Source organism: Pan paniscus, chromosome 7 (assembly GCF_029289425.2).
Source record: "Pan paniscus chromosome 7, NHGRI_mPanPan1-v2.0_pri, whole genome shotgun sequence".
In the NCBI taxonomy this organism is placed as follows: Eukaryota; Metazoa; Chordata; class Mammalia; order Primates; family Hominidae; genus Pan; species Pan paniscus.
The window spans coordinates 41,587,759-41,604,729 of record NC_073256.2 but is presented as its reverse complement, the minus strand read 5'-3'; the positions used below and the strand labels follow the sequence as shown (position 1 = coordinate 41,604,729).

Genomic DNA, 16,971 nt, shown 5'->3' with positions numbered 1-16,971 from the left:
GCACATAACACCAATAAGAGCTGTTCTGTCTAGCAGCGGGAGAGACAGAGACTGCCTATAGCTATGAGGCACATTCCCTGATGGGGAGGCCCTCAACATACTTGGAAAGTGAGACTGAGGGCAGTGCCCTGGGGGGTACAGGTGAGTCTCGACAGGAACAGAAACTGACTGTGGATTGTCTTTTGCTTACCTGGTGGAGGCTGCAAATGCCCAGAGTGCTATTAATATAAAAGAACTGAAATAAGGTATTATTCTAGTTTGGACCACTAAGTCGCACTTCCTTGGACCAAGAAACATGCCGTTCAGTGCATAATGTTTAGCAACGGGCAGAGAGATACCCTCCTTAGAGTAATAATTTGATAGGGAAGTGGAACAGTCAACTGAAACATTGATTGTCTAAAATGGGGGGAGATACAGGCATGAAGGGCTGGCTTCCACACCTTCACCGGTGTGTGCCCCCACTCCATACGAGTGGGCTAAAGGAGTGTCCCCACCAGACTTTCCTCCATTTTTCCAGTGGATCTGGGGATGAGGAGGCAGGGAGGGTGCTAGTGTGATGACTGTCATTTTGTTGTTGTTGGTGGTGGTGGTAGTGGTTTTTTTTTTTTTTGAGACACAGTCTCGCTCTGTTGCCCAGGCTGGAGTGCAATGGCGTGATCTTGGCTCACTACAAACTCCACCTCCTGGGTTCAAGTGATTCCCCTGCCTTAGCCTCCCGCCACCACGCCCAGCTAATTTTTATATTTTTAGCAGAGATGGGGTTTCACTGTGTTGGTCAGGCAGGTCTCAAACTCCTGACCTCGGGTAATCTACCTGCCTTGGCCTCCCATAAGTGCTGAGATTATAGGCATGAGCCACCGCGCCCGGCCAGTGACCGTCATTTTTGTCTGTCTTCCCTGTATTACCTCACCTCTCCCCTTCTCCCCACCCACCACCTGGTACCTTGGCCACAGGGCCAGGGCTACAACTATAAATGCTGGAAGCAGCGACGACCCCTAAGCCAGGAACAGACTATGTGTTTAGACTTTTCTGTCAATTTTCTTATGGACCTGATGGGACCCCAATCTTGCAAAATTGGGGCTAACAGTAAATGAAGCTACATAGCCTGATACAGTTTGCATGTGTGTCCCCTCCAAATGTCATATTGAAATGTGATCCCTGAGGTTGGTATGGGCCTGGTGAAGGTGTTTGCGTCATGGGGGAAGAACCCTCATGAATGGCTCACTGCCCTTTCCACAGTAATGAGTGAGTTCTCACTCTGTTAGTTCACTAGAGAGCTGGTTGTTTAAAGGAGTCTGGGACCTCTCACCTCTCTCTCTTGCTCCCTCTCACCATGTGATGTGCTGGCTCCTCCTTTGCCTTCTTCCATGATTGGAAGCTCCCTGAGGCCCTCACCAGAAGCTGAGCAGATGCAGGTGCCATGCTCATGCAGCCTGCAAGACCGTAAGCCAAATAAACTTCTTTTCTTTATAAATGACCCAGCCTCAGATATTCCTTTATAGCAACACACAATGGACTAATTTGTTGCCTATTGGTAAAATAGCCCACTAGTTCTACACCTGTGTAACCCTGCCCTGTATGAATGGATGTGCACTGAGGGGACACACTTGTTACACTAGTATTGCTGCCAGCCCATCATAGTTATTTCCAAAGTAGAAAAGTTTGAGTAGAAATGAAAACGAGGAGGAGGAGTTGCTGAGAGTAAAGGAATGAATACATGGTTTATGTAATGAGGGAAATCTTATATTACAGTAATACTGAGAAGGAGATGACATTGTCTCAGCTCAATTATTCCAAATATCTGGGAGGGGGAAGCTCCATGTTTGCTGAGACCTGTCCTGCTTTTAGGACCTGACAGAGGGAACAGAGGCCTGCAAACCTGAGTGGCCTCATGCTAGGAGACATTTTCATATAACATGATGATGGACTGGACTAATTATCAATGACTGAGGAGGACTAGTAACCTACCAGTATCTTTTGAGTTGCATATCGTTTTGCTGTAAGAGAGTCCAGAGACCTGGTTGTGGACCGTGAAATAATAAGAGATACATATTTGATCTCAGCTCCTGTTTCTTGCCACAAAGCTCCTGAAATCCTTGGAATCTCTGAAGTGATCAATGTTTCTTTGTACACCAGTGAGATGACTGATGGTTAGCGGCTCCTGGACAGCCTCGGGAGGGGGAACCAGCCTATGATTAGAGGGTTGAAACTTCAACCCCTGCTGAAGTTTTGCTTGGGTTTTGCTTACCTGGTGGAAGCTGCAAATGCCCTCCCCATGTCCCAGCCTCTGGTGAGAGAAGAGGGGCTGAATGTTGAGGTGATCACCAAAGGTCAATGATGTAATCACTCAAGCTTGAGCAATGAAGCCTCCAAAGAAGCTTAAGAGGACAAAGTTCAGAGAGACTCTGGGTTTGTGAACAAGTACCCATCCACATGTCGGGAGGGTGGCACGCCCTAATTCCACGAGGACAGAACTCCTGCACCGGGTACCCTCACAACCCTGACCCTATGTATCTCTTCATCTGGCTGCTGATTGATAATCATTAAAAATATCCTCTGTAATAAATTGGCAATAGCAAGTAAACTATGTTCCTGGCTTCTGTGAGCCGGCCTAGTCAATGATGAAACCTGAGAAGGGGATCATGGGAACTTCCAGTTGGTGGCTCCCATGTCGGGTTCCAATTAGCCTAGTTGTGGGGGGAACAGGAGGTTTCACAATGACTCAATGGCCAATGAAATTCTTATGAATTTGAAGTAGAAAAATTAAAAGATATGAATTGTCCTTATAAAATGAAAAAATACAGAAAAAGTAAAGCTGTAATGGGCATTAGTGACCATCCCCCCAAAGTAAGAGCTAAGAAATAATATTAACTGCCTTTCTGTAAAGACTGTGAGACATTAACCTTGTCTCTTTCCACATACCTTGTAGTTTCTGTTTCTCTTAATTTATACTTACTAAATAAGCATAAGTTACAGCACATGCTTTCCCAAAATGTAAGCTAAAGAATGTTACATGATAATTAACTGTCTCTGTTCTCCCTTCTGTAAGTCTGCTTCCAGCATCGGGTAACTCCTGCCACAAACTGCTTAAAAGGTGACTGGTTTCTTTGTCTGCTGCTCAGACTTTCAGGACACATGTCTACTGAGCCGGTGTACACCTAAAATAAAAACTCTCCTGCACCCTGATCGGTCTCTCTGGTTCCTTAATTCCCTGCAGCAAATTCACAGTTTATTGTGTGGCTTTTGCACATACACACCATGCAAATATAGTCAACACACACAGGTGGTGATGAGACGGTGGGGAAGGGACCACAGTGAGCATCTCAGGAGACCAGCATGCTGACTGACACACTGGCAGGTCCGGGTTTCCTCAGAACATGGACCGGGGGCGGGGGGCGCTGTCGCTGCTCTTCTTCCATAGCCCATGGGAAAGAGGCCTCTGAGTTTTCATGGGCAGAGTTGCAGCAGCTGCCTGGCTGTGGTCAGAGTCTTTGCAGTTTTTATGGCCCTCTGCAGGCTTGTCTGTAGCCAAGATCTCAGCTGCCTTCTGGCTTCACTTGCTTGTCTGGTCTAGGGGGTGCCTGTCCACAGCAGGTCCTCTCATCACCTCAGTCCACCACACATACGCTTCTCACTCTGAGGGGTCAGTAATTTCAATGTGGGCTGATCACCTGTCATAAGTGACTCCATTTTTAGACATTTAGGGTCACCAAACACTATTATGTATCAGTAGCTAAGTCAGACAGAAGGTGTGGATGACTTGGGGACCCTGTTTTAGTCCATTTTCAACCTGCTATAAAGAGATACCTGAGACTGGGTAATTTATAAAGGAAAGAGGTTTAATTGACTCACAGTTCACCATGGCCGGGGAGGCCTCAGGAAACTCACAATCATGGCGGAAGGAGATGGGGAAGCTGGCACCTTCTTCACAAGGCGGCAGGAGGAAGAGAAGAGAGTGAAGGAGGAACTGCCAAACCCTTATAAAACCATCAGAACGTACTCATTATCATGAGAACAGCATGGGGAAACCACCCCCATGATCCAGACATCTCCCACCAGGTCCCTCCCCTGACCCATGGGGATTACAATTCGAAAGGAGATTTTGGTGGGACACAGAGCCAATTCAAGATGAAATCTGGATGGGGACACAGACCTCCTACTTGTGATTTGCCCCTGAAGTGGGGGGAGTCTTGTGGGACTGAGTCTTTACCCTGTGAGGTCAGCACTACCTCTGATTAGTGTCAGAAGTGAATTGAATTATGGGCAGTCATCTGTTGTGGAAGAATTGATCAGGGTGAAGAAAATCCACACATCTGTTCACAGAAGTGTCTTGAACTATGAACATATTGCTCACTGTAATTTGTTAATATTCTCTCAGCTAGAATTTTGCCTTTTTGTCTGAGCTTATAGCACTCAGAGTTTTGGTAGTAGGGCTGGTACCTCGTGTTTCTTAGATCTGTTAGTGAGTGGGACCAATGTCTGAGCTCAGGCGGTCAGGCCAATATCAGATGGGTCCCTGGCAGAATATTTTTTCCTAACACATTCCTCCATTAGTTTCTAGGGGTCAGTTGATGTCAATATGGGTTGTGTGGTGTAATTTCCTTAAATATTTCATGGCTGGGAGCGGTGGCTCACGCCTGTAATCCCAGCACTTTGGGAGGCCAAGGCAGGTGGATCACGAGGTCAGGAGATCGAGATCGTCCTGGCTAACACGATGAAACCCCGTCTCTACTAAAAAATACAAAAAAAGTTAGCCAGGCATGGTGGCGGATGCCTGTAGTCCCAGCTACTCGGGAGGCTGAGGCAGGAGAATGGTGGGAACCTGGGGGGCGGAGCTTGCAGTGAGCCGAGATCGTGCCACTGCACTCCAGCCTGGGAGACACAGCAAGACTCCGTCTCAAAAAAAAAATTTCATGAAGGCCTCAAAACATAATTAAATATAATTTTTAAATTTTTCTTTTCTTCTATACAGAGTATTTATGCTAAATCTTTATGCAGAAATCTAACGACTGCAGAGAGACCAGGTTCCTGAAACAGCCAATCCACACTCCAGTATGTAGTGCTAGAACTCTGATTCAGGAACCACCAGAAAAGACAGGGTCCAGCTAGTCCCACATTAGCAAACATTTGCCATCAATCACACTCCTCATCCACACTTTTTCCTTCCGACCATGGCCTCTCCCCTGAGCGCCATGGTAAGCAGCTTCTGAAACGGCTCCAGTGATCCTCTCTCTTGGTATTCATGGCTGGGATATAATAAGGAACATCTACTTTTTTTCTCTGCTCCTGGCTCTGGGAACAGAGCTTTAAAACATTGAAGTTTCTTGAGTAACTGTGGTGAGAGGGGCTTTATTTTTTATTCATAAAATGATTTCCAGCATTCCTGAGTTGATACTGATGAGGTGGCTCTTGCCGGAGAGGGACCAGTTGCCAGTGGAACCAACCACGTGATCAGAGCACTGCAACTTTCAACACTACCACACCCCTCAGCTCAGAGCAGGGAGATGCCTGAGGACTAATCACTCGAGATTAATGATTGACGCCTTCGTGCTATGGAATGAAGCTTCCATAAACACCACAAGGTTCAGAGAAAGGGAATAATCAGTGGCTCGCTGGGGTTGGACAGATGAGAGTAACTCAGAACAATGAAGGGGAACACTACACTTTCTATATCAAAAATAATGTCCATGTACTTTACACGATGATATGCTATAAATCTAATCATTTAATAAAACCTCCCTAAGAAATTAGAGTTCATCTTATTTTATACAACTATATGCTACAAATCTAATCATTTAATAAAAATCTCCCTAAGAAATTAGAGTTCTCTTATTTTATGTTGGGCAAAGGACTTTCTAAGCTTATGACCATAAAAAAAATAAGTGTACCTATAGATTCAACTACTTAACATTTAAAACTTCTGTACATTAAAATCTAAGACAAAAAGAAGAGGCAAATTAAAAAGACTAGAAATTTGTTATTAGTATTTGGGAAGCATGGAGTCTGTCTTCCCAGACAATACACAAATCCTAAAAAAATCAGCTTGAAAAAAGAAATTCAAACAACACATCAATACATGGGACACAATTCAATAAGCAGAGAAATGCATATCGGCGTCAATTAATTATTTCCTAGTTAGCAGAAGTGAAAATCAAAGAGCAGTGATGTCAGGTCTAAAGTGATGTATTGTTGGTAGGAATCACAGCTCTGTGTGTGTGTGTGTGTGTGCGCGTGTGTGTGTGATATTCTACTTCTAGGAAGCCACCTAATGAAGGTGATTAGAAATGTGGCCAAAGATGTATTCACAAATATTCACAACTTCTTTGCCCTCAGCATAATTGTGATTGAGGTTTTGGGGAGAGGAGCTGGTATTTGGGTGGAGCAGGACACTGAACTCTCACCTTTGCCCATCTCGAGAACATAGGCCATCCTCTCCATCTTTGGAGGGGGACTCACAGAATTTTATTGACTGTATGTTTTGGGGGGCTTCGAGTAGAGGCCAAATGTTAGGGAAAAGGGCACAGAGTTGAAGAATAAGGGTCGCCTGTAATGAAGGGTCACACATGTAGAGCCCTACCTAGTGGTGACTTGGAGGAAAAGGGAAGAAAAAAAAGGGAGAATTGAGCAGGAGGAAAAGCATGGTCAACTCTAAGAGGAGGAAAGATGAGACTGGAGGATTGTGGAGGATTCAAACCATAGCTCACAGCCCATGACTCCAAGTGAGGCTGAGGAGCTCATGGGCAGGGCAGGAGGGAAGCAGTGGGGAGCACAGAGCAGCCCCACCTCTCCTCTGGGGAAGGTGGACAGTGGGTGGCACGCCTGGGCCTCCCAGGAGCTGTGGGCGAGAGGGAGAGCGGGTCCTCCAGGGCAAGGGGAGCAGGAAATGGGTCTCCCAGGTGCTTCCAGGTCTGAGCAACCTGGTCCCACTGATGAGGATGCAGGAAGGGTTGACGGAGAAAAAGTGAAGGTCCGCCCAGGGTTGGAGGAAGCCACAGGAGAGGGACCATAGGACTCCCCCAGAACCAGGACTTCCCCAGAAACCAGGGCCAGTTCACCACTCAGGGACCCACTGCCTCTTCCCTGACAGCTCCATCAGAGCTGGACTGCAGCACTCAGTAGCCCCAGGTGCAGCCAGAGAACCCCGGGGGAGGCTGTGGGTGAGCCAAGCCAGTGCTGGTGTCCCTGTCCCCACAGGGAGGGGAAGAAGGAGGTGCTGGATTCCAGTCCCCAAGACTATGTCACTTTAAATTCCAGGGAGTCCGAGGCAGGAAACAAGCCCCCACCGACTTCAGCAAGCCTAAAGGAAGAGAAGGCAGGGAGGTGTGAGTCACAGCAAGAACACAGCCTGTGTTACTCAGAGCTGTTTCAGGGCAGAATGGGAGGACAGGGGCAAAAAGAAAAACAAACAAAGCCTCTACACTTCTTATGTAAGTTTCCATAGTTAATTTGGTCATTAACTCATACATACCTCAGGATTTTACCCCTAATTACTGTCTTCTTATGCTTGCTGTTAACAACACACTCTTCAAAGATAGGATCATCTACTGCTTTCTCTAGTGTGAGAAAAGACAAGCAAGGGAAGGTCTGCTTTTGTGAAGCAGTTCTGCCGTCCGTGCACACTGCAGAGGCTCTCTGGCCTGTTCTTTTCTCCTATCTTCAAATTAGCAGATTCTTTCTTCTGCCTGATGAAATCTGCTGTGGAATCCCTCTGCTGTGTTGTTTACTTCAGCTACTTTATTTTTTTTGGCCCCAGGATTTCCACTGGGGACCTTTTAATAATTCTTATCTCTTTATGGATATTCTCTATATGTTGATACAGGCATGTATAGATATCTATAGATGCATCGATGTTTCCCCAAAGGAAAGGTGTAGGTGCTGCTCTGGGTTTCCCTAGAATATTTCCCTCCAGCACCTGCCCATCCTGGAAGCCATGGGCTGCGAGCTACTGTTTTAATCCTCCGCAATCTTCTAGAACACACACACACACACACACACACTCACATACACACACACACTTCCTTTAAATATCTGAGCATATTTAAAATTGTTAATTTAAAGCATTTGCCCAAAAAGTCCAATGTCTGAGCTTCCCCAGGTATCTGTCAATTTCTTCTTTCCCTGTACATGAACCATATTTTCTTGGTATGCTTTTGTGGGTTGAATGTGTCCCCCTAAAGCATATTTTGAAGCCCTACACTCTGGTACCTGTGAATGTGATCTTTTTTAGAAATGGGTTCTTTGCAGATATACCTACTTAAGAAGAGGTCATATTGAATAAGTTTGGGCCCTAAACCCAGTAGCTGGTGTCTTTATGAAATGGGAAAACTTCCCTTGCCCCACTCATAGGGTGTGATCTTTTCACACTTGCTGTTTTTCAAGTATCTTTAACTTAAATAATCAATATGCTAAAATAGCATATTTTAACCCCCTCATTTCCCTCGTCTGGAACTTCCCGAGAAGTTTCATGTATTAAAAGTCGAGTTGATGGCTGTGGAGAGAAGAATCAGGTTAGTAACTGAGTGGCAAGAGACCTATAAAGGAAAACAGGAACATAAATTGCAACAGGCAGGACATAAGTCTAACTATAGTGCCCCATACCTTATTGAATAAGTCTCTTAGTCACGAGAAGAGTTTTATCCAGTTAGGCAGTTGTATCTCATTTTAGGAGGTGATGTTACAGGTGGTCTTTCACCTAGGTTAGGCCTCTATAAGGTGTGGTCAGTCAGGTATTTAATAAGAGGCATTTCTATGGAAACAAAAGAAAAGTAAAGGTTAATGGTTGGAGCAAATGATACAAGCCCAGTTTTTGAGTCCAGAGGACAGTCAGTTGAGATTTCTAGATGTTGGGCTTGAAGCATCTTTAGATGGAGGAATGACAAAAAGTAGTAGTAATTTTGATGAATTTCCTGGTATGTAGTTTATATTAGCTGTGGTGAACTTTCTGAGCAACCCATAGAGCCACAGGCATGAAAATTGTCCATAGGTAAGTTGTTCTTGTTCCTGAAACACCAGAGTTTTGGTCTAGGTCCTGCTGCTTGATGCACAGATGGCCAATCACTGAGACAACAAGTATTCCCAGGGAAAATTAAAGGTTTATATAGCAGGGAAGAAATGTAACCATGTGCGGGAAAACAGGAATTAGAGAGGGGCAAGGAAAGTAAACATGTGTGAGAAAACAGGAACTAGAGAGGGGTAAGGAATGTAACCATGTGCAGGAAAACAGGAATTAGAGAGCAGGTAAGGAAGAGAGGCTGGTCAACAGGAAGCATGTGGTTGGTTAGGCAATTATGGTGGTGAGGGGCCTGGCATCTCACTGTTCAAATGCAGTGATCTCAGGAAGTTTCAGCTCCTTGATATTGTCTGGGAAGCTTGATGGTGGGTTTCCTGATAAAGGAACTCAGTTAAGACAAACATAACTTTCTCAAGTTTTAACACCGGGAGGATAAATTTCTATGTTTTTTCAAAGAAAACATAAACATCAGCTCTATGGGAGAATTGGGCTGGTTTCAGTCCTCCTTTCTACTTACCAACTCCCCAATCCTGGGGAACCTGGCCCTGGATCTTTCAGGATGCTTCACGCTGAGAAGGGCGTTGTGGGCAGCTCCATGCCATGGGTGACCTCGTGGCCAGCCAGAAATCACAGGTTAATCTAATCCTGCCGTTTTCTTCTGAAACACAGATTTATAAATGTTACTATTCTTTTCAAATAGCTATGCTGTCTGTGTTAATTTCTTTATTACTTTCAGGGTGTTCCTGTTTCCTATTCTATAGTTTTCCTCTTCTGATTATTGCCTTTCTTATACTTATTCTGGGTTTATATTACTCTTCTTTCTCCAGCTTTAAAGTGGAAACCTGGATCATTGTTTTCTATCTTTTTTTCTTTACTAATATAAGCACTCATACTCTCTATGTCCTGTAGTTACATCCTATAAATTTTGATATTTTGCATTATCATTTAGTTTGAAATATTTCTGATTTCCATAAGGTTTCTTCTCTGGCCCATGGTTGTTTAAATTGCAAATATGAAAGTCTTTTCTGTATCTCTTATTCTTACTGATATCTAATTCAGTTCCTCTGCAACCTAAAGAATATATTCTGTACAATTTCAATTCTTTTGAATTTATCAAGACTGTTTTTAAGGCCCAGAATAGGGTCTACCTTAGTGAACATACTATATGCACTCAAAACGAATGAACATTCTACAGTTGTTCAGTATAGTACTCTATAAATGTTTATTACCTCAAGGTGGTTGATAATTTTTTCAGATTGTCTATGACTTCATTGATTTTTTTTTTACTGGTTCTATCAGTTGTTTAGCGGGAGATGTTAAAGATCTCTAGCTATGATCATGCATTTGTCTGTTTCTCTCACTAATTCTGTCCGTTTCTGCTGCAAATCTTTGAAGCTCTGTTATTAGGTACACACATATTTTTAATACGTTTTTAAACTTTATTTTAGGTTCAGGGGTACCTGTGCAAGTTTATTATATAGGTAAAATTGTGTCATGGGGGTTTGTTGTACAGGTTATTTCATCACCCAGGTACTAAGCCTAGTATCTAATAGTTACTTTTTCTGATCCTCTCCCTCCTCCCACTTTCTACCCTTAAGTAGGACCCAGTGTCTATTGTTCACCTCTTTGCATCCATATTAGGTACACACCTTTTTTTTAGTGTTACGTCATTCTGATGAATTGATCCTTTTATCATTATACATCCCTCCTTATCTTTGCTAATATGCCCTATCTTGAATCTACTTTGACATTAAGAAAGCCACACTAGCTTTCTCATGCTTTACAGTTGTGTTTTATATCTCTTACCATCTTTTACTTTCAATCTATCTGAAGCTTTATATTTAAGGTGCATATATTTTAGATAGTTTATAATTTCAGCCTGCGTTTTTTTCCAGTTGGGGAAACTTCCTTTTAATTCGTTTGTTTATTCTGGTTACATTTATTGTTGTGGCCAAATTTGGAAAATACAATCTCTCACAACTTATTCCTTTCTCCTTTGTTTTTAAAGGATATTTTCACGGGGTGTGAATAATAGGTCAACAGGTTCTTTCACCACTTCACACATCCTGGGCCTCCGTTGTTTTGGGTCAGCTGTCGTTCATATCTTTGTTCCCTGTGAATGCACAAAATTTGCTCTGTATGATTGACTATGATGTGTCCAGGTAGGGTTTTCTTTACATTTATTTTTCTGAGGGGTTTATAAGCTTTTTGAATCGGTAAGTTGATGTTTTTTCACTACATTTGAGAATAGAGCAACCATTTTTTTCCTCATGTTTTCCAGCCACTTCTTCTTGGTCCCTGGTTCCATGTGTGGTGCATGATATTGTACCACAGGTCACTGAGACTTGCTTCCTTGTTTTCTTTCAGTCCCATTTTCCCTTGTACTTCAGATGGAATTGTTTCTATTGATCTCTTTTCAAGTTCACTCATTCTTCTATAATGTTCAATCTCTCTCTCTCTCTTTTTTTTTTTTTTTGAAACAGAGTGTTTGCTCTTGTTGCCCAGGCTGGAGTGCAGTGGCATGATCTTGGCTCACTGCAACCTCCATCTCCTGGGTTCAGGCGATTTGGCCTCAGGCTCCAGAGTAGCTGGGATTACAGGCATCTGCCACCACACCCGGCTAATTTTTTGTATTTTTAGTAGAGACAGGGTTTCACTATGTTGGCCAGGCTGGTCTCGAACTCCTGACCTCAGGCGATCCACCTGCCTCGGCCTCCCAAAGTGCTGGGATTACAGATGCGAGCCACCGCGCCCAGCCCTGTTCAATCTCTCTTAAGAAAATTCAAATAAATTTTTCATTTCAGAGAGTGGAATTTTCAGTTTTAAAATTTCCATTTGGTTTTTGTTTTATAGTTATCATATGTATGCCGAAATGGCTTATCTTCCACTCATGTCAACAACCTTTTCTGTAGACCCAGCATATATTTTACAGCTCCCTAAAAGAGATTCTATTATGAATCAGCATTAAAAACCACTGTGAAGGCAGAAACTCTACCTAGAAGAATGAGGTTTTCTTGTTTTTGTTTTTTTGAGACAGGATCTCACTATGTTGCCCAGGCTGGAGTGTAGTGGCGCAATCATGGTTCATTGCAGCCTCGACCTCCTGGGCTCTCAAGAGATCCTCCCACCTCACCCTCCTGAGTAGCTAGGACTACAGGCACAGGCCACCACGCCTAGCTAATTTTTGTAGGAACAATGTTTTGTTGTATTGCCCAGGCTGGTCTCGAACTCCTGAACTCAAGCAATCCACCTGCCCCAGCCTCCCAAAGTGCTGGGATTACAGGCAGGAACTACCGTGCCCAGCCAGGAATGAGTTACCTAATGAGGAGTAACAATAACAGAAAATGTTTATTACCTCCTGCATACAATGATTTTACAAGTATTTAGTGAGAATTGATTTTGTACCAGGCAAAATGTATGCCAAGATTAAAATATGCAGTACCTGCTCTAAGGGACTTCCCACATTAGTAGGGAAATAGTAAAACAATTGTAATAAAATGTGCTATTTTTCATAATGCTCTCTCTCCCCCCACTCCACTCCAATTATTGCTATTTCTTACTAAGGCTGTTTCTTTGTATATTATGTGTTCTGTAACCCTTATGAAATGAAGCTCTTGTAAATACATTTTCTAAATGGTTATCTGCTATATTTTGTGCATATTCATCCACATATACGTTTTAAATTACTATTGTTATAACTTGCAGTTTGTAAGTATGCAATCATACCGAATATCATGATTTTTTTTTCTTCTCCCTTTCAGGAGACCTGTCTCTGTTTTTGTTCTATGTCTTGTGGCATAGGTCAGAACTCTCAGGATGATGTTGAAGGGTGTTGAGAGAAGGCAGGCATTTTGATCTTGATTTGATTTCATTGGGAAAACCTAGGCCTTTCACCATTAATTGGCTCTTGTTTTCTTACAGAAATTCTTATCATTGTGAAGTGTCCTCCTGTTCGTTCTAAGAGCCAGAATAGGTGTCTAATTATCCTAAATGCCTTTTCAGCCTCCATTGAGACTATCTGATGTTTGCTTATTGATACTATTGTTATGGTACCTTATTTTTGAACACATTTACATTCTTGGAATACGCTTTTACTTGAGATTTTCCTAAGTACCCTCAGATATATGAAAATCATTAGTCTCCTAAAAGCCAGTGAGGAAGTAGCTGTCTCTTGTCCAGGTGGTGGAAATTGCCTAAAAGGGGCAGAAAAGGACTTTCTGGGGGTGGTGGAAATTTTCTGTGTCTTGATTGCATAATAGTTACATGTGAGTATACAGTTGTCATAGATGAAATGAAACACTTAAGAAGTGAACATTTGAAGCCAGATGCGGTGGTTCACGTCTGTAATTCCAGTACTGTGGGAGGCTGAGGTGGGCAGACCACTTGAGCTCAGGAGTTCGAGACCAGCCTGGGCAACATGGGGAAATCCCATATCTACCAAAAATACTAAAATTAGCCAGGCGTGGTAGTGTGCACCTAGTCCCAGCTACTCAGGAGGCTGAGGTGGGAGGATCGCTTAAGCCCAGGAGACCAAGGTTGCAGTGAGTTGAGATCGCACCACTGCACTCCATCCTAAGCGACACAGTGAGACCCTGTTTTTCTTTTTTCTTTTAAAGTGAACAGTTTACTGCAGTAACTTATGCCTCAGTGAGCAAACAGGGACAGAGAATCAGTGAACTCTACAGGATGGGAGGTTTATCTTCATTTCCATGGAGGGGAGGTGACCTGTGCCAGGTCCCACAGCTGGCTGCTTCTCAGGGTCAGTGTTGGAATCCAGGACTCCCGACTCTGACTAAGGAGATTCTCCATTGTCTTTCACAGACACTTAAAAGCTGATGGGTCTCAGATGAAATGGATGAATGAGTATCAGTGAATGTCATCTGTTTCTTTTCGTGTTCTTTAAATGAGGCTATGCAAAACACAGACTCGAATTCCGGGCCCTCTCTGTCTCTAAGGAAGGTGGTGTGCAGTGCATTGCACACACATCTCATTTAATCTCTTCTAAAAAGAAAATAATACCAGGACTCCAAAACCACTAAGCCAAAGGGAAAAGTCAAGCAGGGAACTGTGTCAGGCAAACCTGCCTCCCACTTTACTTCTAAATAAGATAGCTACAAGGATAGAAAAGCTACATAGCTCCCTCCCAATTTGCCCACAAGGAAATTCTTTCTGGGCCTCAAGATCCTTACCCTGAAACAGTTATGCTGAGTTTCACCCTGGCAATGTACATTGATAGCTGATCTTCACAGGTGTGGGACAGAAAGTCATCCCTCTGCTCACCTGAGACTGCATATCTGACTGCTTCCTCCGCCCCATTGTTTATGCAAAAATGCAGATTCACTGAGCCAAAGGCATAAGTGACTATTCCTCTACCTCTACCCTCTTACATATATGTTGTGTATTCAGTGAAAGGCTGATCAAAGACCCAAAAGAATGCAACCTTTTGTCTCTTATCTACCTATGACCTGGAAGCCTCCACTTCTAGTTGTCCCGCCCTTCTGGACCAAGTGAATGTACATCTTACACATATTGATGAATGTCTCATGTCACCCTAAAATATACAAAAGGAAGCTGACGCCAACCACCTTGGGCACATGTCGTCAGGATGGCTTAAGGTTGTGTCATGGCCGCTTGCTTAACCTTGGCAAAATAAACTTTTTAACTTGATTGAGACCTGTCTCAGATATTTTGGGTTCATACCCTCATAGGCCCCAGATCTGGGCAGGGTTGCTCTGTCTTCGGGTTCGCTTCTTGCTCAGAGTCTGTTTGCCCCCACCTACGTCTGTACCAGTCTCAGGGAACGAGGCTGAACTGGGTGTAAACAGAGGTCCCCTGCCCCAGGCCCTGTGCTTTCCACAGATGCAGAAGTGGCCACCCTGGGACCTGCTCCCATGACAAGCGCAGCCCAGGCAGCCTCCTCCCTCCTCTGAGCTCCCGCTGCAGCCACTCTCTCTCCCTCCCTCCCTTGGACTCTCACCCATTTTGCTTTCTCCCTCTGTAGGGTTCCTCCATACTCCCCGGGTGGGTTCTCAGCTCTCTCTGAGGACAGATTATCTGGTGACCTTGACTCCTGGCAGCGCCTTGGGTGCCAGGGAGGCCAGGCAGTGTGGGTGGGCTCTCTGTGGACGTGAGGTGGGTGAGCGATGGAACAGTAGGTTGGCCAATGCAGGGGGCTCTCCAGGTTCCCCCACTGGGTTCTGGGCCTGTTGTGGGACCCTCTGCCCTTTCTGAACTGACTCCCAACTCACCTGGCTGTCTCCATGGCTTTCTCCACGCAGCTCAGAGGCTGTTCTTTGATAACTCCTGGAACCTGGTCATCAGGAGAGAGCAGGCGGTGGGAGGACAAACGACTCTCACCCTGGGGGAAGCCATGTTGTTCAGGCCCAGGCCTCTCCAGGACTGTGGCTGCCTCCCCTCCACGTCCTCCAGGGCGGCTGGCTGGGAAGCCGCGCGTGTGCTGCCCTCTACAGGCTGCTCCGCCTCCCTGCAGCTCAGCCCAGCCCAGCCCAGGGCTCCAGGTGAAGCCCAGAAACCCATGGGCAGGGCAGGGGGACGCCCCAGAGCACCCCCACCGCCGCTCTGGGGAAGGTGGATAGCATGGGGGCACGCCTGGGCGAGAGGGAGAGCGGGCTGTCCAGGGCAAGGGGAGCGGGATATGGGTCTCTCAGGTGCCTGCAGGGCTGAGCAACCTAGGTACACTTATGGGGATGCAGGGAAGGCCGGGACAGAGAAAGTGAAGGTCGGCCCAGGGCTGGAGGAAGCCGCAGGAAAGTGTCCACGGGACTCCCCCAGCGACCAGGGCCGGCCGCCTCTCAGGGACCCACTGACTCTTCCCCAACAGCTATCAGAGCTGGATGCAGGAACCCGGCTGCCCAGAGAACCCTCCTGAGAGGCTGTGGGTAAGCCAGGCCAGCACTGGTGTCCCTGTCCCCAGACGGAGGGGCAGGCAGAAGAGAGAGGGGGGAAGGAGGTATGAATTCCAGTCCCCAGGAACCTAGCACTTTAAACTCCGGGGACTCGGATGCAGGAAACACCCCCAGCAGGCCAAGCCTGAAGGCAGGGAGGGGAGGAAGGCAGGAAGGAGTCCTAGCAGGAGCACAGCCTGGCCTCCTGTCACTCAGAGCTGATTCACAGGAGGAGGTGGAACAGGGGGAAAAAAAACACACCTCTTTTAATATAAGATTTCATATTTATTTTGGTCAAAATTCATAAACATATGAGCATTTTCTGTATAACGTGCTTCCTTGTATTGTTTGATATTACAACATAGTCTTCAAATAGGGTCCATAGGGCAGAAACATCAAAGGACTCTAACCACGAGTGACACACTGTCTTAAGTGGCTGTCGTGTGTCATGTGCTGTTTGGCCTGGGGATAAAGCAAATCCCATACAAACCAAACAACTCCAGAAAACCCCAACAATTTCATGTTGTCCGGAAGCTTACTTTAAAAGAATAAGCTTAACAAACACTGATAAGGCTGACGCTCTAGATGCATCTTCAAGGAAGGCCTCTACGGAAGGCACAAGGGAGCTGGGGCTGGACTGGCTCCCTCTGGGCTTTGAGGCCAAGTGTCCTGCACAGAAGGCCCTGCAAAAGCAAAGACCAGGAGGCAGCAGCACCCTGTGCCTTCCAGACGTGCAGGGGACAACCCATGGGATGCCAGATGGAAGTGGGAGAGGATGGAAGTGCAAAGACCAGAAAGGCCACCCCCTCCTAAAACTCCATGGACACAACACTGAATGTGCCTAAATCTTCAGGCAATTCTAACTTTGTCCCAGACAAACCAGTCCCGGAACAAGACAACACACATGGCTTGAGATGGAAAAGACCAAAATCCCTTGAACGACTACATCCATAATTTATCCTACCACTACTGGACTACTATGGAGAAGAGTTTGCTGGAAAGAGGCTAAAATGATTACTGAAGTTTTTAAATAAAATAATAGAGCGTGACACAAGG

At 45.1% G+C, this 16,971-nt stretch overlaps 1 protein-coding gene across 1 annotated transcript in view; it reads right to left on the bottom strand.

Annotated features, from left to right (window-relative positions):
* TNFRSF10C (TNF receptor superfamily member 10c) overlaps positions 1-15,464 on the bottom strand; it is a 37,940-nt gene extending 22,476 nt beyond the window's left edge. The window contains exons 1-3 of the mRNA XM_003823582.5: positions 15,259-15,464; positions 9,528-9,668; positions 8,599-8,746 (exon numbers count right to left, since the gene is read on the bottom strand). The gene's annotated coding sequence lies outside the window, so the exon portion shown is untranslated. The remainder of the gene's footprint in view (positions 1-8,598; positions 8,747-9,527; positions 9,669-15,258) is intronic.
* Between the last annotated feature and the right edge of the window lie 1,507 nt (positions 15,465-16,971).